The sequence below is a fragment of the Bacillus rossius genome, unplaced genomic scaffold, assembly GCF_032445375.1.
Source record: "Bacillus rossius redtenbacheri isolate Brsri unplaced genomic scaffold, Brsri_v3 Brsri_v3_scf412, whole genome shotgun sequence".
In the NCBI taxonomy this organism is placed as follows: domain Eukaryota; kingdom Metazoa; phylum Arthropoda; class Insecta; order Phasmatodea; family Bacillidae; genus Bacillus; species Bacillus rossius.
Genome location: NW_026962604.1, coordinates 1 through 20,341, shown reverse-complemented (window position 1 = coordinate 20,341; position 20,341 = coordinate 1). Strand labels below are relative to the sequence as shown.

Here is a 20,341-nt window from a genome sequence, read left to right as displayed (position 1 = left end):
TTTCCCCCTCCCCGCCTCACCCCCGGGCCCAGTGGTTTAACGGTAACCGGCCCAGTGTGTAAACACTGGGCACAACAAAAAATTGTTTAAAGACTCATCAAATGTTCCCCTCCACGGAAATCTTTAGTTTTTTTTTTTTTTTTTTTTTTTTTTTTTTTTTTTTTTTTTTTTTTTTTTTTTTTTTTTTTTTTTTTTTTTTTTTTTTTTTTTTTTTTTTTTATTCAAAAGTGGGGCCCCTAGGGGCCCCACACACAAAAACATCATTTAATACATAAAGATACATACAAGGCAGTTGACAAGAACACTGTACAGAACATAAACACAAAGATGAAGAACATGACGATGCTGGACCCCGCCAACACGGAGGTTCTTGAAGGTCCCGGCTACTTGTTGGGTGGAGGGGGGGTGAGGGACTGCTGGGGGTGAAGAGATGCTGATCCAGGAGCCGCGCAGCTGATGGAGGCCGCGCGGAGAAAACGGCGATGCTGATGACGATGGGAAGAAGACGGAGTGGCGATGTAGATGGTGAACTATGGTGGCGGGTCCGCGGAGGCTACCGGTGGACGTGGAGGTCTACGTCGTCATCTACCGGGCCCACCGGCCGCCGGGACGTCGTCAGCGTCGTCGTCGGAGTCGTCGCGTAAGTGGTCAGTCGAAAAGAGCGGTCGTCGTGGGTGGGGTGCAGGAGGCAGCGGCTCCGCAAGTTGAAGGATGAGGGGGTTGTCGCTGCGTCGGCATCGGCGTAGGAAGTAAGTAGTCATGGAGCGAAGGAGAGGGTGAAGGTGGGGCAGGCCGGAGTCTGCCAGGAGAGTCAGCCTGGAGGTGGCGCGGGGGAGTCCGAGAAGGAGACGAATCCCCAGGAAGTAGGTGCGGGTAATGGGGCGAAGGTTGAAACGGGATGAATGAACCCACACGGGGGATGCGTAGGTGAAGCGTGGGATGACGTAGGAATGAAATGCGGTGATGCGAACCGGGAGGGGGGTGCCAGATGAGGGTCGCAGTATCGGTGCCAGCTGCGCCAAGACCGCCCTGGATTGAGTCTTCATGGAAGCAAGGTGCGGGATGAAAGTGAAGGTACTGTCCAGGGTCACCCCCAGATAGCGGACCTCGGGTGACCAGGGGATGGCAGTGCTGGAAACTCGTGGGGGGTGGTCCTGGCGTGGGTGGATGCGTGAGAAGAGAATGGATTGGGTCTTCGAGCAGTTCAGCCCGATGCCGTGCGCGAGGAACTGAGTAGAGAGTGATGTGAGCCCGCGGCTCAGGCGGCCGCCGAGCATCCGCTCGGAGACGGAGGAAGCGAGGAGGCAAGTGTCATCGGCGTACTGAACCAGGTGAGTGCCAGGTGGTGGTTGCAGGTCGGCGATGTGAAGGGTGAAGAGAAGGGGTGAAAGGATGGCGCCCTGGGGGACGCCGGCCATGATGTGACGGGGGTCGGAGAGTTCGCCCTCCACCCGAACCCGGAAGGTACGACCCCCCAGGAACGAGCAGATGAGGCGTATGAGATGAGGTGGAAGGTCGGTGGCGGAGAGACGGTGAATGAGTTGTGAATGGGGCACGGAATCAAATGCCCGGGCAAGGTCCAGAAGCACCATGCCCGTGTGTTGGCGCCGTGCGAAACCTTGGACAGCCAGCACCTCCACACGGGCGATGGCGTGGGAGGTGGAGTGACGTTTGCGGAAACCGAACTGGTGATGGGGGAGAAGATGCAAGAGGTTGACGTGAAGGAGAAGGCGTGTGAGAATGGTCCGCTCTGCGACCTTAGAGATGATGGGTAGAAGAGAAATGGGGCGGTACGATGATGGTAGGGAAGGGGGCTTCCCGGGTTTGGGTATGGGTGAGACAATGGCCACTTTCCAAGGGGTGGGGAAATGACAGAGAAGGAACATCGCGTTGATGATGCGGGTAAGGAAGACCGTCGCCTTCCGAGGAAGAGCACGGAGGACGGGTGCAGGCAGAGAGTCGGAACCGGGGGCAGAAGGGGGCTTGAGACGGAGGAGGAGTGTGCGCACCTCCGATGGCGTGGCGAGAGGGAATGGCAGAGAGTCCGGAAGAACGGGCAGAGTGACGTGATGTGCGAGGGGGGGGGGGTGTGTCCCCGTCGTCCGAAGACTCGGAGGAGAGGGTGGGGGGGTCAGCGGAGGCAAACGTGGTCGCGAGATAGGCAGCGACCGCCTCCGATCGCTCAGGGGCAGTCTCCGCCACCCCGGCCGGGTGGGTGAGTGGGGGAATAGTGGTGGGGACCGATCGGAGGCGCCGGACGTAGGTCCACAGAGAGCCGGATGCAGAGGCGAGGGAGCCGAGACGCCGGGTCTCCAAATGCGCCTTCCACGCCGCGACCATCCGGCGGCACCGGCCCCGCAGCAGGAGGAACACCATCCGTGTCAACGGGGACCGGTTGGCCTGCCACAGGCCGCGGAAGCGGTCGCGCAGGACCACGGCGTCACGCAGGTAAGGCGGGAAGGGGGTGATGCGGGTACTTGGAGTGGCCAGCGGAATGTGAGCGGAGGCGGCCGCAGAGACGGCCCGGGTGAATGACACGACGTTGGCGTCGAGACGGTCGGGGGTGTCGAAGGGGAGGGTGAGGTCGAGTGATGATGAGAGGGTGGTCTGGAACCCATTCCAGTCGGCGTTGCGGAAGTCGAAGCGGGGAAGGTGCGGGTTGGAATGGGGGTAGAAGTGAAGGGAGCCGAGGACGGGCAGGTGATCCGAGGCCCCGGCGGTGAGCGTGGTGAGACCAGAGATGATGGGGAGCGGTGTGGTGAGGGCGAGGTCGATGATACTGGGATGACGGTGGTGCTGAGCGGGGAAGAATGTGGGGGTGGCGGGGGCGCAGATGGAGAGGTTAGTACGCCGGAGGAGCTGACGGAGGGAGCTGCCTCGGCGGTTGGCCGCGACGCAGCCCCAGTAGGGATGGGTGGCGTTGAAGTCCCCGGCCAGCACGACATGGGCATCGAGCCGACCGAGGGCGACAACGGCGGCAGAGGGGAAGGCAAATTGGGGTGGGAGATACACGGAGACTAGAGTCAGGGAGTAGGGCTGTCCGAACAGGCGCACGGCCACAGCCTCAGTCGCGGGTGAAGGTGGAATGTGTCGGCGGTGATGGGTGAAGGTGTCGCGCACCAGGAGTGCCACCCCACCCCCCCGACCATCACGGTCGGAGCGGTGGACGGCATATCCCGGGACGCGGAGGGGTACAGCGGGGGTCAGCCAGGTCTCTGATAGGAACACGACATCGGGTGAGTGCTCGTCGACGAGGTGAAGGAAGTCGAGAAGCTTAGGGAGCAAAGAAAAGGCGTTCCAGACTAGGAGCTTAAGGGGCGGCGGGGGATCCATCGAAGAGACCCAGAAGCGCTTGGAGGAGCACCTCGAATCTCTCCGAAGGGGACTTGGCATGGGACAGGGCGGTCAGGGTGCGGCGAATGAAGGGAAAGTACTGCCGAAACAGCTGGATGAGGTCACGTATGATCGTGGTGAATGAAGTGTCGTCAGCGTCCGGTCGGTGAGATGAGGGGTCCTGAGGTGCAGATGGAGATGGCCCGTCGCGGGAGGGGAACAGGGTGGCGGCGGCGGAACCGCGCCGAGTCCAGGCGTTGGAGGTGACGGCGGGAAAGGCACGAGCGTCGGTCAAGTTTGGCGGTCGCGGTCGCGGTGCCGGGGTGGCCTCAGGCTGTTGTCGGGGGGGGTGGCGTCTGAGGTAGGCCTGGTTCACCCGGCAGTCCATGGAAGTCGCGAAGTGCGCCTCGCCGCAATTGACGCACTTCGGAGTCGTCGATGTGCACTCGCGGGACCGGTGGGGCCCGGCACACTTGAAACAGGCCACCGGCCTCTCGCAGCGTGTGGATGGGTGGCCGGCCTGCTGGCACCGGTAACACTGCGGGACCCGCCCGCTGCCACGATAGCGTTCGACGGAGACCACCCAGCAGCCCAGGGAGCGTAGAGCCAGGAAGGGAGCTGCCTCCCCCAGGTGGTGAGTATTAACCAGGAACGGACGGGTCGTGGCGGTGTCGGTGACGCGGAGCGGAGTGACGGAAGCAACGGGTAGGTCCAGGTCGAGGAGGGCGGCGTGCACCTCCTCGGGGGTAGTGGTGAGTGGGAGACGCTTCAGGACGAGTCGGTCCCCCTTCTCGTCCTGTCGCAGGTGCGTGAAAGGCTGATGGCCGAGCTGGGTGAGGTGGTTGTATAGGAAGGTGTGATCAGCGGCGTTAGAAGTGTAAAAGGAGGTGCGGCCGTCGACGGAGGTGATGGATAGCTTGCCAGAAAGGAGCGACTGAAACGATTGGGCCAGGGTGAAGGGGCTGGTGGTGATGGGGAGGCGGCAGCCGATGGGCGGCATGCGGGTAGGCTTGACGGTGGCGGCGGCGGAGGCAGATGCGGGGGCGGCAGCAGGTTGGGTGGGAGGCCGGGTGCGGGGTCCAGGTGCAGATGCGGAGGTGGATGGTCGAGGCGACGGCTGACGAGCAGCGGAGGTCGATGGCTGAGTCGCGGCGGTCGTAGTCGGTCGGGGGGTGGTGCGGCGGGTGAGGTGTGAGATGCGGGATGACGTGGATGGTGCAGGTGACGAGTCCCGGGACGAGGTCCCCTCCTCGCCGGCGGAGTCGAGCTCGAGGGCGCCAAACCGGTTGGAGATGGAGGTGCGGTCCTCGGCGCGCCCCATCCTCGGCCGCTTCACCGTCCGGCGGGGGAGGCTGAAGCCGGTGTCCATCGGCACGTCCCGGGGGGCCGCAGGCTCGACAGGGATGAGTGGCAGTGAGGGGGAAGGGGCTGAGAATGGTGAGGAGATGGGGTGAGAAGCAGAGGGGGTGAAAGTGCAAACTGTCGTGGTCGTCATGGTGGTGGTCGTGGTGGTGAGGGTTGCTGCCATGGTGACGTCCGGGGTGAAGGGGGTGTCGGAGCAGAAGCCAGGTGGCACCATCTGGTGATGCTTGGACTCCGACACCTTCGTGCAGCGCTCCTGGGTGCGGATCCCGGTCTGGCTGGGGGTGGGGGGCGGCGAGCATCCCTCTGCTCCAGCATCGCCCGAGGCACCCGTCCGGTCTCGGTGGCCACCAGGAGGCCTGGTGTAGTCCCTCAATGGCGGTTGGAGTCGGCCCTCAAAGTCGGAGTCCCCCAGGGGCGGGTCCTCCCCGGACCCCCCCTCGGCCATGCCGACGAGAAACAATCAAGTCGGCAGGCCAAGAGCCACACCTGGGAGGAACTACTCTTCTCGGCCACCTGGTGACAGCCCCAGGAAGCAGCAGCAGCAGTCAGCAGTCAGTTAAAGGTGGAAGAAGATGGAGTGAATATAATAGGAGTGATGCTGAGTAGAACTTGTAAATAAAAATAAAATAATAATTAGTGGAACCCGAGGGTTGAATTTATTTCTGCAGAGTCCCCCCAGCAATGCCCAGGGGGGGACCCTGTTGCTTGCTGCTGAGAGTTACCAGATCCGGATATGCACCCAGCAGCAAGTCTTCGCACCAGAAACGACTGGTCGGATTATAAAAGCACGCGAGGAAAACTCGAATTAACTAAGGAAATCCCTGCAAACCACTCAGAGTAGCACCTAAGAGCAGTTTGAAGGGAAACCAGAGCACGGTTGAAACTTTGAAAATCCGGACTATATAGGAAAAATGTGCGGACCACCACTAATGGTGAAAATAGCGTACGGTCGTGCAGCCTGAAGCCGCGAATCGTCCGAAAATCGCCTCGTGGGACACGGCACTCGATATTTCGTGAAACCCTAGGTATGTTGCTAATGGAAAAAAGTTCCCCTCTCGACTGTGCCGTGGTGCCCGCCTTTTTGCCGAGGCGGACGCGACGACCCGAGTGCCGCCACGCGGCAAACGGTGTAACCAAGTGCCGCCACGCGGCAAACGGGGTAACCAAATGCACGCGGCGGTCGACCGTCGCCGTGGGTACAGAAACAAAGGAAACGAGGTGCGAGTAGAAACGGGCAGTTGTAGGAAGAAATTGTATTTGCATTGTTGGTGTGTACTGTCATGTAGTGTGATGAACTGGCACGGGAGTGTTATGTCTGGGGAAAGAGCTGTTTCGGAGGTAGAAGTACATAACCTCAAAACACGTTGATGAGGTGGTCCGAGCTCCAAGTGAAATAGAAAAGCGAAACACTGCGCAGCATACTTACCTGGCGTAGGGGCTACCCTGATCAAGCAGGGGGTTCCCCCAGGGTGAGGCTCTTCCCTTGCACTTCGGTTGAGCTGACCTCTGCGATTACCCCAAATGTGGGTAACTCGGGCGCGTAATTTTTGGTAGTCGGGACTGCGTTCGCGCTGTCCCGGTGAAAAAATTTCAACTTAGTAGTTGTGAAGTAGTGTTAAGAATTATGTACAGTGAAGTGTAATTTTTTTTTTTTTTTTCATCTGTGTATGGTATGTAATGCATTCGTAGGTCTCAAGTTTACGGTGCCTTGGCGAACAACCCCACCGTCTTGAAAGTGCGGAAGGAAGGTACGTAATTGTGCATGGTAATAGTTGAAAAAAGAAAAAAAAAATTCCCATGAACGATACTTGTCCAATTCGATTTTTCAGATTTCCCCCTCCCCGCCTCACCCCCGGGCCCAGTGGTTTAACGGTAACCGGCCCAGTGTGTAAACACTGGGCACAACAAAAAATTGTTTAAAGACTCATCAAATGTTCCCCTCCACGGAAATCTTTAGTTTTTTTTTTTTTTTTTTTTTTTTTTTTTTTTTTTTTTTTTTTTTTTTTTTTATCAAAGGGAACTCCCACTGAAGGGAGTTACCCACCAAAAAATTCATCTTTAATATAAAAAGCGGATACAGGTGAACACAAATAAAACACAACATAGAACACGAATACATGGCCACAAGGGCGAATGGTGACAATCTTTATTCAACACTGACGAAACGGGGCCCCTCCGACGATACCGTCCTAGAGGTCCAGCTGCTTGTTGGGCGGCGAATCTTCTGTGGGCTGCCGGGGGCGACTCGGGGCGCAGAAGGTGCCGGGCCGCAGATGAAGACGGTCCGGAGCAGTGGCGATGTTAGGCAGTAGTTCACTGAGAGCAGAGATCTTGATGGGATGATGCCTGGTAACATTCCTCAGAGCCAACCGTGGACGTGGTGATCACCGTCGTCAGCTGCCGGGCCCACCAGCCGCGACTGCACCAGCGTCAACGTCATCAGGGTCAGGGCGTCTCAAATGATCGTAGGTAAAGAGCGGTCGGCGGGGGTGAGGGGCGTCAGGCAGGGGCTCTGCAAGGAGTCGGATCAGGGGGTTGTCAGAACGCCGGCAGTGGCGGAGAAACTTCTTAGTCACCTTGCAGAGCAGCTCGTGTAAGTGCGGGAGCCCAGTCTGGTCCAGGAGGGTCTGTCGGAAGGTGGCGCGAGGGAGACCGAGCAGGAGGCGGGCACCGAGAAAGTAGGACCGGGTGATCGGACGGAGGTTGTACAGAGAGGAGTGGACCCAAGCCGGGCACGCGTAGAGGAAGTGGGGAAGAACAAAGGAACGGTAGGCAGTCACACGAACGTCGAGAGGGGTGCCGGATGTCGGTCTGAGTATGGTGGCCAGCTGAGCCATGACGGCACGGGACTTGGTGCGGATTGAGTCGAGGTGCGGCAGAAAAGTAAAGGTATTGTCTAGGGTGACCCCCAGATAACGGATGCGAGGCGACCAGGGGATGGCTACGGTGGAGATGACTGGCGGGTGGTCGTGGTGTGGATGAAGTCGGGAGAAGAGGATGGATCGTGATTTAGAGTGATTGAGCCCGATGCCATGCGCGAGGAACTGATTGTTGAGGGAAGTGAGGCCGCGGCCGAGACGGTCGCAGAGCAGCCGCTCGGAAACTGAAGAGGCCAGGAGACAGGTATCATCGGCGTACTGGACAAGATAGGTGCCGGGAGGGGGCTTGAGATCAGAGATGTGGAGGGTAAAAAGTAGCGGTGAGAGAATGGCGCCCTGGGGGACGCCGGCGGAGATGGGGCGGGGGCCGGAGAGGACCCCCTCCACCCGAACCCGGAAGGTGCGACCCTCCAGGAAGGAGCAGAGGAGGCGGATGAGATGAGATGAGAGGTCGGTGGCAGAGAGGCGCTGGAGGAGCTGGGCATGCGGAACGGAATCGAAAGCACGGGCGAGGTCAAGAAGCACCATGCCCGTGTGTTGCCGCCTGGCGAATCCCTGGACCACCAGGTGCTCCACACGGGCAATGGCGTGGGTCGTCGAGTGGCGGGGGCGGAAACCGAACTGGTGGCGGGGTAGAAGGTCCAGGGTGGTGACTTGAAAGAGGAGACGGCGGTGGATCGCCCGTTCCGCGACCTTGGACAGAATAGGAAGAAGCGAGATGGGCCGAAAAGATGAAGGGAGAGACGGGGGCTTGCCAGGTTTGGGGATGGGTGAGACGACGGCGGTTTTCCAGGGGGTGGGGAAGTGGCAGAGGAGGAACATTGCGTTGAAAAGACGGGTCAGAAACACAAGGGCCTTGCGAGGTAGGGCACGGAGCACGGGGGAGGGCAGAGAGTCGTGGCCAGGAGCAGAACGGGGCCGAAGGCGGGCGAGCAGGGTGCGGACCTCGGAAGGCGTGACGAGCGGCAGGGGGAAGGTGGCCGGAAGGGGGGGCAAAGTGACGTGGCGAGACAGGAGGCGGGCCCCGTCCTCGTCGTCCGAAGACTCGGAGGACAGGGAAGGGCCGGGTGCGGATGCGAAGGTGGTCGCCAGGTAGGCGGCCACCGCCTCGGATCGCTCCGAGGCCGTTTCCGCCACACCCGTGGGGGTGGTCAACGGGGGGATGGTGGTAGGAACCGAGCGGAGACGACGGACGTGAGACCAGAGGGAGCCGGAGCAAGCAGAGAGGGATTGGAGACGCCGAGTCTCCAGACGGGCCCTCCACTCCGCGACCAATCGCCGGCAGCGCCCCCGCAGCACCAGGTACACCCGCCGGTGCAGCAGGGAACGACTAGCCTGCCAGAGGACGCGGAAGCGGTTGCGCAAGGACAAGGCGTCCCGGAGGTAAGGCGGAAATGGGTCGACAAGGGGACGGGGGGGAACCAGAGGTATGTTGGCAGAGGCGGCCGCGGAAATGGCGTCGGTCAGCGAGAGAACGTTGGCGTCAAGGCGGGCAGGGGTATCGAACGGAACAGACAGGTCTATGGCAGCGGAGAGGGAACGCTGAAAACCGCCCCAGTCGGCCTTGGGAAAATCGAAGCGGGGGAGGTGGGGGTTAGAACGGGGGTGAAAGTGAAGTGTGGCAAGAACAGGCAAGTGGTCGGAGGTGCCGGAGGTGATGGTGGTGAGATCCGAGAGAATGGGGAGGGGCGTGGACAGTGCAAAGTCGATGATGCTGGGTTGCCGGTTGAGCTGGGCCGGAAAAAATGTCGGGGTCGGAGGGGCATAAAGAGAGAGAGGAGTACGCCGAAGGAGTTGCCGGAGGGAGCTGCCCCGCCGGTTCGCGGCGGCACAGCCCCAGAAGGGATGGGTGGCGTTGAAGTCCCCGGCCAGCACGACGTGGGCGTCGAGCCGACCGAGGGCGACAACGTCGGCCGTGGGAAAGGCGTACTGAGGGGGGAGGTACAAGGATACCAAGGTCAGGGAGTACGGGAGGCCGTGCAAGCGCACAGCAACCGCCTCGGCCGCGGGGGAAGAAGGGATGCGACGGCGATGATGTGAAATGGTGTTGCGGACGAGTAACGCCACCCCCCCGCCCCGACCATCGCGATCGGCACGGTGGACCGCATACCCGGGGACCAGGACGGGGGCAGAGGGGGAGAGCCAGGTCTCAGAAAGGAACACGACGTCGGGCGATCGCTCGTGGAGCAGGTGCAAAAGGTCGTGGAGCTTAGGGAGGAGGGAAAAGACGTTCCAGATGAGGACACTAAGGGGAGGGGCGGGATCCATCGAAGAAATTCAGAAGGGCCTGGAGGAGCACTTCGAACTTCTCGGTGGAGGTGCGGGCTCGGGAGAGTGCCGTCAGGACAGACCGGATGAGCGGGAGGTACTGTCGGATGAATGAAATGAAGTCGTGAATGAGGGATGAAAGCGACGAGCAGTCTGAGTCGGAGGCAAGCGGTCGAGAGTCAGAAGAAGGAGCGGAAGGAGGAGGGTGCGAGGTGGCAGAGGGGGGAACAACCGGTACAACGGGGGGAGGGCGTGCCCAAGCATTGGTGGAGAGAGCAGGAAACGTCTTGGGATCGGACAGGGGCGGGACAGAGGGCCCGGTCCCCACGGCAGTCGTCGTGGCGTCAGTGAGTCGTTGAGGGTGTCGGCGCAGGTAAGCCTGAATCACGCGACAGTCAGTGGAAGTAGCGAAGTGGGCCCCGTCACAAAGCGTGCAGCGTCGGGTAGTCGAGGTGCAGTCCCGAGACCAGTGGGGCCCAGCGCACTTGAAACAGGCGAGGTCCCGGTGGCATCGGGAGGACGGGTGTCCAGGCCGCTGGCAGCGGTAGCACTGAGGTACGCGCCCCGAGCCGCGGTATTTCTCAACTGCCACCACCCAGCAGCCCAATGTCTTCAACTTCAGGAAGGGGGCTGCCTCACCCAGACCGGATGTAGTGACCAGGAAAGGCCGGGTCGTTGAAGTAGGAGAGGTGCGCATGGCCACCACAGATGCCACAGGTAGGTGCAGGTCGAGCAGGGACTGGGTGACCTCGTCAGCCGTCGTGGAGAGAGGGAGTTTCTTGATCACAACTCGATCGGCACGCTCGTCGGGGCGGAGATGGGTGTAGGGTTTATATCCGAGGCGTTGGAGTTCGTCAAATAGGAGCTGGTGGTCCTGAGGGTTGCTGGTATAAAAGGAGGTGCGGTCATTGACGGAGGTGACAGAGAGAGGACCGGAGAGGAGAGACTGAAAACGTTGTGCAGTGGCGAAGGGGCCGGCTGTGGGCGTGAGAAGGCAGGCGATCGGAGGCATGCGAGGCGTGCGAGGAGTGGAGGTAGGCGGGCGAGGCGCCGCCGAGGAGGAGGCACGAGGCTGCGAGGCTGGAGGGCGGGGTGGAGCACGAGATGAGCTGGGACTCGTCGAAGAGGGGCCCGGGAGAGTGGTGAAGGGCACAGGAGGAGGTTGCGTGTCGGGCCGGTGCCGCTTAGCATGCTGCTTGCGGCGGGGCTTGGCAGTCAAGGGTCGGTCCGAGGAGGCAGCCCCAGCGCCGTCGTCGGTGTCGGTATCCGGTAGACTGAGGAGACTGTCGTAGCGGTTGCTGGTAGGGACGGCATCGTCGGAGGAGTGCTGGTCGGGGTGGGCGCGCTTGACGGTCTTCGTGGGAACGATGAAGCCGGTGTCCATGGGAGTAGCAGTCGCAGCAGGAGGAACGGCGGCAGGCGGTGAGTCGGTCGGCAACAGCGGAAGAGAAGGCGCAGGAGACATGATCGGTGAAGTGATGCAGGCCGTGGTGGTAGTAGTAGTCACAGTTGGTGGTGTTGGAGCAGAGGTAGTCGTAGGCAGAGCGAGGATGGTGGAGACGTCCAGGCCGTGAAGATGTTTCGTCTCGCTGACCTTAATGCAAACAGTCTGGGTGCGCAGCCCGGCTGGCGCGGGGGAGGGAGGCGGAGCCACCCCCCCGACCCCAGCAGCGCCCGCCTCCCCAGACCCGACTTGCATGGTCTCCAAGCGCTGGCGATGCGGTCCACAGTATTGTCGTGGCTGGGGTGGCCGATTGTCAGTAGTCATCTCATCGCCAGAACCGGCCTCGGCCGAGGGCCTCGGACCAAAGTCGTCCCCGCCCTGGTTCGGCGTCATCGGGAGAGAGTCCATTCCAAACTCTCCCCTCGGCCTCCCCAATAGGCTACAACTTGGTTGCCGGGAGTCACAAGAAGTGGCCTCGGCCGATGGCCTCTGACCGAGGTCGCCCCCGCCCTGGTTTGGCTTCATCGGGAGGGAGTCCATTCCAAACTCCCCCCTCAGCCGCCCCAATAGGCCGCGACTCGGTGGCGCACAGCACTCACAAGAAGAAGACCTAGGATCTAAGAACTAGATCTACACAAGAGCACTCCTGGTGGTCGACTCAGGAACTAGCAGCAGCAGGTCTCGGCGGCTCGCTGAAATTGCTGAAAGGAAACCAGTTAGTGAATGGCCAAAAGTGCTCAGATTTGCTTCAAAAAGCTTTTAAAAAATTCCCCTGAACAGTTTGATGCCTTTGAAGGGAAACCAGAGCACGGTTGAAACTTTGAAAATCCGGACTATATAGGAAAAATGTGCGGACCACCACTAATGGTGAAAATAGCGTACGGTCGTGCAGCCTGAAGCCGCGAATCGTCCGAAAATCGCCTCGTGGGACACGGCACTCGATATTTCGTGAAACCCTAGGTATGTTGCTAATGGAAAAAAGTTCCCCTCTCGACTGTGCCGTGGTGCCCGCCTTTTTGCCGAGGCGGACGCGACGACCCGAGTGCCGCCACGCGGCAAACGGTGTAACCAAGTGCCGCCACGCGGCAAACGGGGTAACCAAATGCACGCGGCGGTCGACCGTCGCCGTGGGTACAGAAACAAAGGAAACGAGGTGCGAGTAGAAACGGGCAGTTGTAGGAAGAAATTGTATTTGCATTGTTGGTGTGTACTGTCATGTAGTGTGATGAACTGGCACGGGAGTGTTATGTCTGGGGAAAGAGCTGTTTCGGAGGTAGAAGTACATAACCTCAAAACACGTTGATGAGGTGGTCCGAGCTCCAAGTGAAATAGAAAAGCGAAACACTGCGCAGCATACTTACCTGGCGTAGGGGCTACCCTGATCAAGCAGGGGGTTCCCCCAGGGTGAGGCTCTTCCCTTGCACTTCGGTTGAGCTGACCTCTGCGATTACCCCAAATGTGGGTAACTCGGGCGCGTAATTTTTGGTAGTCGGGACTGCGTTCGCGCTGTCCCGGTGAAAAAATTTCAACTTAGTAGTTGTGAAGTAGTGTTAAGAATTATGTACAGTGAAGTGTAATTTTTTTTTTTTTTTTCATCTGTGTATGGTATGTAATGCATTCGTAGGTCTCAAGTTTACGGTGCCTTGGCGAACAACCCCACCGTCTTGAAAGTGCGGAAGGAAGGTACGTAATTGTGCATGGTAATAGTTGAAAAAAGAAAAAAAAAATTCCCATGAACGATACTTGTCCAATTCGATTTTTCAGATTTCCCCCTCCCCGCCTCACCCCCGGGCCCAGTGGTTTAACGGTAACCGGCCCAGTGTGTAAACACTGGGCACAACAAAAAATTGTTTAAAGACTCATCAAATGTTCCCCTCCACGGAAATCTTTAGTAAAAGGCGAAAGATTTATGCGTTTGAAGGGAAACCAGAGCACGGTTGAAACTTTGAAAATCCGGACTATATAGGAAAAATGTGCGGACCACCACTAATGGTGAAAATAGCGTACGGTCGTGCAGCCTGAAGCCGCGAATCGTCCGAAAATCGCCTCGTGGGACACGGCACTCGATATTTCGTGAAACCCTAGGTATGTTGCTAATGGAAAAAAGTTCCCCTCTCGACTGTGCCGTGGTGCCCGCCTTTTTGCCGAGGCGGACGCGACGACCCGAGTGCCGCCACGCGGCAAACGGTGTAACCAAGTGCCGCCACGCGGCAAACGGGGTAACCAAATGCACGCGGCGGTCGACCGTCGCCGTGGGTACAGAAACAAAGGAAACGAGGTGCGAGTAGAAACGGGCAGTTGTAGGAAGAAATTGTATTTGCATTGTTGGTGTGTACTGTCATGTAGTGTGATGAACTGGCACGGGAGTGTTATGTCTGGGGAAAGAGCTGTTTCGGAGGTAGAAGTACATAACCTCAAAACACGTTGATGAGGTGGTCCGAGCTCCAAGTGAAATAGAAAAGCGAAACACTGCGCAGCATACTTACCTGGCGTAGGGGCTACCCTGATCAAGCAGGGGGTTCCCCCAGGGTGAGGCTCTTCCCTTGCACTTCGGTTGAGCTGACCTCTGCGATTACCCCAAATGTGGGTAACTCGGGCGCGTAATTTTTGGTAGTCGGGACTGCGTTCGCGCTGTCCCGGTGAAAAAATTTCAACTTAGTAGTTGTGAAGTAGTGTTAAGAATTATGTACAGTGAAGTGTAATTTTTTTTTTTTTTTTCATCTGTGTATGGTATGTAATGCATTCGTAGGTCTCAAGTTTACGGTGCCTTGGCGAACAACCCCACCGTCTTGAAAGTGCGGAAGGAAGGTACGTAATTGTGCATGGTAATAGTTGAAAAAAGAAAAAAAAAATTCCCATGAACGATACTTGTCCAATTCGATTTTTCAGATTTCCCCCTCCCCGCCTCACCCCCGGGCCCAGTGGTTTAACGGTAACCGGCCCAGTGTGTAAACACTGGGCACAACAAAAAATTGTTTAAAGACTCATCAAATGTTCCCCTCCACGGAAATCTTTAGTAAAAGGCGAAAGATTTATGCGTTTGAAGGGAAACCAGAGCACGGTTGAAACTTTGAAAATCCGGACTATATAGGAAAAATGTGCGGACCACCACTAATGGTGAAAATAGCGTACGGTCGTGCAGCCTGAAGCCGCGAATCGTCCGAAAATCGCCTCGTGGGACACGGCACTCGATATTTCGTGAAACCCTAGGTATGTTGCTAATGGAAAAAAGTTCCCCTCTCGACTGTGCCGTGGTGCCCGCCTTTTTGCCGAGGCGGACGCGACGACCCGAGTGCCGCCACGCGGCAAACGGTGTAACCAAGTGCCGCCACGCGGCAAACGGGGTAACCAAATGCACGCGGCGGTCGACCGTCGCCGTGGGTACAGAAACAAAGGAAACGAGGTGCGAGTAGAAACGGGCAGTTGTAGGAAGAAATTGTATTTGCATTGTTGGTGTGTACTGTCATGTAGTGTGATGAACTGGCACGGGAGTGTTATGTCTGGGGAAAGAGCTGTTTCGGAGGTAGAAGTACATAACCTCAAAACACGTTGATGAGGTGGTCCGAGCTCCAAGTGAAATAGAAAAGCGAAACACTGCGCAGCATACTTACCTGGCGTAGGGGCTACCCTGATCAAGCAGGGGGTTCCCCCAGGGTGAGGCTCTTCCCTTGCACTTCGGTTGAGCTGACCTCTGCGATTACCCCAAATGTGGGTAACTCGGGCGCGTAATTTTTGGTAGTCGGGACTGCGTTCGCGCTGTCCCGGTGAAAAAATTTCAACTTAGTAGTTGTGAAGTAGTGTTAAGAATTATGTACAGTGAAGTGTAATTTTTTTTTTTTTTTTCATCTGTGTATGGTATGTAATGCATTCGTAGGTCTCAAGTTTACGGTGCCTTGGCGAACAACCCCACCGTCTTGAAAGTGCGGAAGGAAGGTACGTAATTGTGCATGGTAATAGTTGAAAAAAGAAAAAAAAAATTCCCATGAACGATACTTGTCCAATTCGATTTTTCAGATTTCCCCCTCCCCGCCTCACCCCCGGGCCCAGTGGTTTAACGGTAACCGGCCCAGTGTGTAAACACTGGGCACAACAAAAAATTGTTTAAAGACTCATCAAATGTTCCCCTCCACGGAAATCTTTAGTAAAAGGCGAAAGATTTATGCGTTTGAAGGGAAACCAGAGCACGGTTGAAACTTTGAAAATCCGGACTATATAGGAAAAATGTGCGGACCACCACTAATGGTGAAAATAGCGTACGGTCGTGCAGCCTGAAGCCGCGAATCGTCCGAAAATCGCCTCGTGGGACACGGCACTCGATATTTCGTGAAACCCTAGGTATGTTGCTAATGGAAAAAAGTTCCCCTCTCGACTGTGCCGTGGTGCCCGCCTTTTTGCCGAGGCGGACGCGACGACCCGAGTGCCGCCACGCGGCAAACGGTGTAACCAAGTGCCGCCACGCGGCAAACGGGGTAACCAAATGCACGCGGCGGTCGACCGTCGCCGTGGGTACAGAAACAAAGGAAACGAGGTGCGAGTAGAAACGGGCAGTTGTAGGAAGAAATTGTATTTGCATTGTTGGTGTGTACTGTCATGTAGTGTGATGAACTGGCACGGGAGTGTTATGTCTGGGGAAAGAGCTGTTTCGGAGGTAGAAGTACATAACCTCAAAACACGTTGATGAGGTGGTCCGAGCTCCAAGTGAAATAGAAAAGCGAAACACTGCGCAGCATACTTACCTGGCGTAGGGGCTACCCTGATCAAGCAGGGGGTTCCCCCAGGGTGAGGCTCTTCCCTTGCACTTCGGTTGAGCTGACCTCTGCGATTACCCCAAATGTGGGTAACTCGGGCGCGTAATTTTTGGTAGTCGGGACTGCGTTCGCGCTGTCCCGGTGAAAAAATTTCAACTTAGTAGTTGTGAAGTAGTGTTAAGAATTATGTACAGTGAAGTGTAATTTTTTTTTTTTTTTTCATCTGTGTATGGTATGTAATGCATTCGTAGGTCTCAAGTTTACGGTGCCTTGGCGAACAACCCCACCGTCTTGAAAGTGCGGAAGGAAGGTACGTAATTGTGCATGGTAATAGTTGAAAAAAGAAAAAAAAAATTCCCATGAACGATACTTGTCCAATTCGATTTTTCAGATTTCCCCCTCCCCGCCTCACCCCCGGGCCCAGTGGTTTAACGGTAACCGGCCCAGTGTGTAAACACTGGGCACAACAAAAAATTGTTTAAAGACTCATCAAATGTTCCCCTCCACGGAAATCTTTAGTAAAAGGCGAAAGATTTATGCGTTTGAAGGGAAACCAGAGCACGGTTGAAACTTTGAAAATCCGGACTATATAGGAAAAATGTGCGGACCACCACTAATGGTGAAAATAGCGTACGGTCGTGCAGCCTGAAGCCGCGAATCGTCCGAAAATCGCCTCGTGGGACACGGCACTCGATATTTCGTGAAACCCTAGGTATGTTGCTAATGGAAAAAAGTTCCCCTCTCGACTGTGCCGTGGTGCCCGCCTTTTTGCCGAGGCGGACGCGACGACCCGAGTGCCGCCACGCGGCAAACGGTGTAACCAAGTGCCGCCACGCGGCAAACGGGGTAACCAAATGCACGCGGCGGTCGACCGTCGCCGTGGGTACAGAAACAAAGGAAACGAGGTGCGAGTAGAAACGGGCAGTTGTAGGAAGAAATTGTATTTGCATTGTTGGTGTGTACTGTCATGTAGTGTGATGAACTGGCACGGGAGTGTTATGTCTGGGGAAAGAGCTGTTTCGGAGGTAGAAGTACATAACCTCAAAACACGTTGATGAGGTGGTCCGAGCTCCAAGTGAAATAGAAAAGCGAAACACTGCGCAGCATACTTACCTGGCGTAGGGGCTACCCTGATCAAGCAGGGGGTTCCCCCAGGGTGAGGCTCTTCCCTTGCACTTCGGTTGAGCTGACCTCTGCGATTACCCCAAATGTGGGTAACTCGGGCGCGTAATTTTTGGTAGTCGGGACTGCGTTCGCGCTGTCCCGGTGAAAAAATTTCAACTTAGTAGTTGTGAAGTAGTGTTAAGAATTATGTACAGTGAAGTGTAATTTTTTTTTTTTTTTTCATCTGTGTATGGTATGTAATGCATTCGTAGGTCTCAAGTTTACGGTGCCTTGGCGAACAACCCCACCGTCTTGAAAGTGCGGAAGGAAGGTACGTAATTGTGCATGGTAATAGTTGAAAAAAGAAAAAAAAAATTCCCATGAACGATACTTGTCCAATTCGATTTTTCAGATTTCCCCCTCCCCGCCTCACCCCCGGGCCCAGTGGTTTAACGGTAACCGGCCCAGTGTGTAAACACTGGGCACAACAAAAAATTGTTTAAAGACTCATCAAATGTTCCCCTCCACGGAAATCTTTAGTAAAAGGCGAAAGATTTATGCGTTTGAAGGGAAACCAGAGCACGGTTGAAACTTTGAAAATCCGGACTATATAGGAAAAATGTGCGGACCACCACTAATGGTGAAAATAGCGTACGGTCGTGCAGCCTGAAGCCGCGAATCGTCCGAAAATCGCCTCGTGGGACACGGCACTCGATATTTCGTGAAACCCTAGGTATGTTGCTAATGGAAAAAAGTTCCCCTCTCGACTGTGCCGTGGTGCCCGCCTTTTTGCCGAGGCGGACGCGACGACCCGAGTGCCGCCACGCGGCAAACGGTGTAACCAAGTGCCGCCACGCGGCAAACGGGGTAACCAAATGCACGCGGCGGTCGACCGTCGCCGTGGGTACAGAAACAAAGGAAACGAGGTGCGAGTAGAAACGGGCAGTTGTAGGAAGAAATTGTATTTGCATTGTTGGTGTGTACTGTCATGTAGTGTGATGAACTGGCACGGGAGTGTTATGTCTGGGGAAAGAGCTGTTTCGGAGGTAGAAGTACATAACCTCAAAACACGTTGATGAGGTGGTCCGAGCTCCAAGTGAAATAGAAAAGCGAAACACTGCGCAGCATACTTACCTGGCGTAGGGGCTACCCTGATCAAGCAGGGGGTTCCCCCAGGGTGAGGCTCTTCCCTTGCACTTCGGTTGAGCTGACCTCTGCGATTACCCCAAATGTGGGTAACTCGGGCGCGTAATTTTTGGTAGTCGGGACTGCGTTCGCGCTGTCCCGGTGAAAAAATTTCAACTTAGTAGTTGTGAAGTAGTGTTAAGAATTATGTACAGTGAAGTGTAATTTTTTTTTTTTTTTTCATCTGTGTATGGTATGTAATGCATTCGTAGGTCTCAAGTTTACGGTGCCTTGGCGAACAACCCCACCGTCTTGAAAGTGCGGAAGGAAGGTACGTAATTGTGCATGGTAATAGTTGAAAAAAGAAAAAAAAAATTCCCATGAACGATACTTGTCCAATTCGATTTTTCAGATTTCCCCCTCCCCGCCTCACCCCCGGGCCCAGTGGTTTAACGGTAACCGGCCCAGTGTGTAAACACTGGGCACAACAAAAAATTGTTTAAAGACTCATCAAATGTTCCCCTCCACGGAAATCTTTAGTAAAAGGCGAAAGATTTATGCGTTTGAAGGGAAACCAGAGCACGGTTGAAACTTTGAAAATCCGGACTATATAGGAAAAATGTGCGGACCACCACTAATGGTGAAAATAGCGTACGGTCGTGCAGCCTGAAGCCGCGAATCGTCCGAAAATCGCCTCGTGGGACACGGCACTCGATATTTCGTGAAACCCTAGGTATGTTGCTAATGGAAAAAAGTTCCCCTCTCGACTGTGCCGTGGTGCCCGCCTTTTTGCCGAGGCGGACGCGACGACCCGAGTGCCGCCACGCGGCAAACGGTGTAACCAAGTGCCGCCACGCGGCAAACGGGGTAACCAAATGCACGCGGCGGTCGACCGTCGCCGTGGGTACAGAAACAAAGGAAACGAGGTGCGAGTAGAAACGGGCAGTTGTAGGAAGAAATTGTATTTGCATTGTTGGTGTGTACTGTCATGTAGTGTGATGAACTGGCACGGGAGTGTTATGTCTGGGGAAAGAGCTGTTTCGGAGGTAGAAGTACATAACCTCAAAACACGTTGATGAGGTGGTCCGAGCTCCAAGTGAAATAGAAAAGCGAAACACTGCGCAGCATACTTACCTGGCGTAGGGGCTACCCTGATCAAGCAGGGGGTTCCCCCAGGGTGAGGCTCTTCCCTTGCACTTCGGTTGAGCTGACCTCTGCGATTACCCCAAATGTGGGTAACTCGGGCGCGTAATTTTTGGTAGTCGGGACTGCGTTCGCGCTGTCCCGGTGAAAAAATTTCAACTTAGTAGTTGTGAAGTAGTGTTAAGAATTATGTACAGTGAAGTGTAATTTTTTTTTTTTTTTTCATCTGTGTATGGTATGTAATGCATTCGTAGGTCTCAAGTTTACGGTGCCTTGGCGAACAACCCCACCGTCTTGAAAGTGCGGAAGGAAGGTACGTAATTGTGCATGGTAATAGTTGAAAAAAGAAAAAAAAAATTCCCATGAACGATACTTGTCCAATTCGATTTTTCAGATTTCCCCCTCCCCGCCTCACCCCCGGGCCCAGTGGTTTAACGGTAACCGGCCCAGTGTGTAAACACTGGGCACAACAAAAAATTGTTTAAAGACTCATCAAATGTTCCCCTCCACGGAAATCTTTAGTAAAAGGCGAAAGATTTATGCGTTTGAAGGGAAACCAGAGCACGGTTGAAACTTTGAAAATCCGGACTATATAGGAAAAATGTGCGGACCACCACTAATGGTGAAAATAGCGTACGGTCGTGCAGCCTGAAGCCGCGAATCGTCCGAAAATCGCCTCGTGGGACACGGCACTCGATATTTCGTGAAACCCTAGGTATGTTGCTAATGGAAAAAAGTTCCCCTCTCGACTGTGCCGTGGTGCCCGCCTTTTTGCCGAGGCGGACGCGACGACCCGAGTGCCGCCACGCGGCAAACGGTGTAACCAAGTGCCGCCACGCGGCAAACGGGGTAACCAAATGCACGCGGCGGTCGACCGTCGCCGTGGGTACAGAAACAAAGGAAACGAGGTGCGAGTAGAAACGGGCAGTTGT

The 20,341-nt window shown here is 56.0% G+C and overlaps 15 non-coding genes across 15 annotated transcripts; 8 read left to right on the top strand and 7 right to left on the bottom strand.

Annotated features, from left to right (window-relative positions):
- The first annotated feature begins 6,116 nt into the window (after window positions 1-6,116).
- On the top strand, window positions 6,117-6,279 carry LOC134544461 (U1 spliceosomal RNA). Its single transcript, XR_010077784.1, has one exon. It is a non-coding gene; the product is annotated as a U1 spliceosomal RNA (small nuclear RNA).
- A 6,363-nt stretch (window positions 6,280-12,642) lies between these two features.
- LOC134544460 (U1 spliceosomal RNA) lies at window positions 12,643-12,805 on the top strand. Its single transcript, XR_010077783.1, has one exon. It is a non-coding gene; the product is annotated as a U1 spliceosomal RNA (small nuclear RNA).
- Window positions 12,806-13,104: 299 nt separating this feature from the next.
- On the bottom strand, window positions 13,105-13,224 carry LOC134544486 (U5 spliceosomal RNA). The gene has a single exon (XR_010077809.1). It is a non-coding gene; the product is annotated as a U5 spliceosomal RNA (small nuclear RNA).
- Window positions 13,225-13,767: 543 nt separating this feature from the next.
- LOC134544459 (U1 spliceosomal RNA) lies at window positions 13,768-13,930 on the top strand. The gene has a single exon (XR_010077782.1). It is a non-coding gene; the product is annotated as a U1 spliceosomal RNA (small nuclear RNA).
- A 299-nt stretch (window positions 13,931-14,229) lies between these two features.
- On the bottom strand, window positions 14,230-14,349 carry LOC134544485 (U5 spliceosomal RNA). The gene has a single exon (XR_010077808.1). It is a non-coding gene; the product is annotated as a U5 spliceosomal RNA (small nuclear RNA).
- Window positions 14,350-14,892: 543 nt separating this feature from the next.
- LOC134544501 (U1 spliceosomal RNA) lies at window positions 14,893-15,055 on the top strand. Its single transcript, XR_010077824.1, has one exon. It is a non-coding gene; the product is annotated as a U1 spliceosomal RNA (small nuclear RNA).
- Window positions 15,056-15,354: 299 nt separating this feature from the next.
- Window positions 15,355-15,474, bottom strand: LOC134544484 (U5 spliceosomal RNA). The gene has a single exon (XR_010077807.1). It is a non-coding gene; the product is annotated as a U5 spliceosomal RNA (small nuclear RNA).
- Window positions 15,475-16,017: 543 nt separating this feature from the next.
- Window positions 16,018-16,180, top strand: LOC134544492 (U1 spliceosomal RNA). The gene has a single exon (XR_010077815.1). It is a non-coding gene; the product is annotated as a U1 spliceosomal RNA (small nuclear RNA).
- A 299-nt stretch (window positions 16,181-16,479) lies between these two features.
- On the bottom strand, window positions 16,480-16,599 carry LOC134544483 (U5 spliceosomal RNA). Its single transcript, XR_010077806.1, has one exon. It is a non-coding gene; the product is annotated as a U5 spliceosomal RNA (small nuclear RNA).
- Window positions 16,600-17,142: 543 nt separating this feature from the next.
- LOC134544480 (U1 spliceosomal RNA) lies at window positions 17,143-17,305 on the top strand. The gene has a single exon (XR_010077804.1). It is a non-coding gene; the product is annotated as a U1 spliceosomal RNA (small nuclear RNA).
- Window positions 17,306-17,604: 299 nt separating this feature from the next.
- LOC134544481 (U5 spliceosomal RNA) lies at window positions 17,605-17,724 on the bottom strand. Its single transcript, XR_010077805.1, has one exon. It is a non-coding gene; the product is annotated as a U5 spliceosomal RNA (small nuclear RNA).
- Window positions 17,725-18,267: 543 nt separating this feature from the next.
- LOC134544469 (U1 spliceosomal RNA) lies at window positions 18,268-18,430 on the top strand. Its single transcript, XR_010077793.1, has one exon. It is a non-coding gene; the product is annotated as a U1 spliceosomal RNA (small nuclear RNA).
- A 299-nt stretch (window positions 18,431-18,729) lies between these two features.
- Window positions 18,730-18,849, bottom strand: LOC134544479 (U5 spliceosomal RNA). The gene has a single exon (XR_010077803.1). It is a non-coding gene; the product is annotated as a U5 spliceosomal RNA (small nuclear RNA).
- Window positions 18,850-19,392: 543 nt separating this feature from the next.
- LOC134544458 (U1 spliceosomal RNA) lies at window positions 19,393-19,555 on the top strand. Its single transcript, XR_010077781.1, has one exon. It is a non-coding gene; the product is annotated as a U1 spliceosomal RNA (small nuclear RNA).
- Window positions 19,556-19,854: 299 nt separating this feature from the next.
- Window positions 19,855-19,974, bottom strand: LOC134544478 (U5 spliceosomal RNA). The gene has a single exon (XR_010077802.1). It is a non-coding gene; the product is annotated as a U5 spliceosomal RNA (small nuclear RNA).
- Between the last annotated feature and the right edge of the window lie 367 nt (window positions 19,975-20,341).